Here is a 2,038-nt window from a genome sequence, read left to right as displayed (position 1 = left end):
CAGAAAATTTGCAGATGCATCTGTGTGTTTTGTGCAGTGTGTGTATATAGGCAGGAATTTAGTTTGGAGAGATTTGTGTTAAGGGTTTATAAGGGTTTAAATTTCCCCTAATATGGGATGACTGACGTTGTGGAAACCATGCAAATAGAAGGATATTGTACTTATCTAACATAATTTAAATAATCTCAATTCATATCTGACAGAAGGGGTCAATAGATGGAGTCTAGTAATTTTGTAATTATCCTACTTATAAAGTGGGGAGAAAAGTAGAAGAGGTGGCAGGAAAAATGTTTACTTAGATCTTTTAAGAAAATATCTTAGGATAAGAGCCAGTCCTCATATTTTATGCTTTCATTTAATTTATTTATTTTTTGAGATACAGACTTAGGGAATTAACAGAGGTGGGGAGAAACTAGACCCGGTCCCAGGATTTCTTGGCTCCTTGAGGCAGGCCCAGCTACAGCAAACACAGAGGGAAACACAGGGGAGGGGCAGATAGCAGATTTGGTCTTGAACTTGGAGGGTGGGAAATTGATGATTCCCAAGATGGAAATAGTAGGATGAAGCTGTGTCTAAGTAAGGCCTGGGTTGCCCAGAGGGGCAGCCTACCCTTGGGCCCCTGGGAATGTTGCCCAGTGGAAAGGGAAACAAGGATCCTCCCCTCAGGGCTGAGAAAAAAACACTTGGCTCAGTCCCTCCTCCCCACTTTCCCCATCCATGGGAGAGCCAGGGGTCCTTGCCTCCTTGCCCCTTTGAGTGTCTCAGAGGCTGATCCTGATTGAGTTTAAGAAGCTTTTACTGAACTCATAAGTGGTAATCGAGATAGCATAGGAGGGGGTAGGTAGCTTTGATCCAAGGGTGGAACCCTGCAAAGAGCCCCCTGATGCCCGACTTGGTGCAGATCCACCTCTGGGAAACCACATAGAGTCCATGTGCAGGGGTGTCACTCTCACAGCTTCCATCACTCCCAGTGCGGCCTGGTATTGAGTCTTCACCACCACAAAGGGTAGAGTTGGCACTGCAGCCACCCATCCTCAAGATGCTGCCAGCCACAAAGCTTACTTCCATGGATGTCATGGGACCATGGAGGTCCTTTGGCCTGAGCCCATTCAGCCAACAATTCACTAGCTCGTAGTTGAACTAGTACAGGGCTGAGAAGGGCACATCTCAAAGGAGAGTGGGGCCACAGTGAGCACCAACCACTCTAAGGCACTATAGCTCAAATACAGGTACCAGCACATAGTGCAACACATGCTGAACCTGCAGCTTTGTCTGCATAAGCTCCAGGGGACTGTTGATTGCAGTGATAATGCCCAAGTGGGCCAGCACACCAGCTACCGAGGGTATGTAGAGAAAAGAGCTTGGCCACACAGGAAGGCCTTGAGTCGGTTGTAGGCAGTGAAATAGTTGGTGGTAGCTGGCACAGTCATCACCAGAGTGGCTGGGAGGCCACTCTACAGGGTCCTGGTGTCCCTGTGCCTCAAAATCTTCACAGAGGCATCCATGGTGCCAGTGAGGCTGGTAGGGTCTTAAAACCAGGTGGCACAGCGGAGACCCTTTGCTCATAGGTACAGAGACTCCAGAAAACCATTGTAGTACAGGAGACACTTCCCTATGGATTGAAAAAAGGAGGGCAGTTTGACATGAGAGACTCTGAAACATGAAGGAAGGTGTCAGCTCACTGGTCACCAGCGGGTACTGACACTGTAAATGGACCTTCTACCGTGTCCAGGCAGGGGTGTCATGAGGAAGGAAGTGAGCACAGCCCCAGCACCTGAGGCCACCAAAAAAAGAAAAGTAAAACCAAAAAACAACAACAAAAGCCTCTTAGGTAGACCCAGGTAGAGAGTAGTTCCCTATTTTTTTGTTGCTTTTTTTTTGAGACAGTCTCTTTCTGTCGCCCAGGCTGGAGTGCAGTGGTATGATCTCAGCTCACCGTAACCCCTGCCTCCTGGGTTCAAGCGAGTCTCCTACCTCAGCCTCCCAAGTAGGTGGGATTACAGGCACGTGCCACCACGCCCAGCTAATTTTTGTATTT

The 2,038-nt window shown here is 48.2% G+C and overlaps 1 pseudogene; it reads right to left on the bottom strand.

Moving 5' to 3' along the window:
- Positions 1-761: 761 nt before the first annotated feature.
- Positions 762-1,605, bottom strand: LOC116545973 (annotated as a pseudogene).
- Positions 1,606-2,038: the final 433 nt, after the last annotated feature.

The sequence above is a fragment of the Sapajus apella genome, unplaced genomic scaffold, assembly GCF_009761245.1.
Source record: "Sapajus apella isolate SASKATOON/1434 unplaced genomic scaffold, GSC_monkey_1.0 scaffold466, whole genome shotgun sequence".
Lineage (NCBI taxonomy): Eukaryota > Metazoa > Chordata > Mammalia > Primates > Cebidae > Sapajus > Sapajus apella.
The sequence above is the reverse complement of the archived record's forward strand: the minus strand, read 5'-3'. Positions and strand labels throughout refer to the sequence as shown.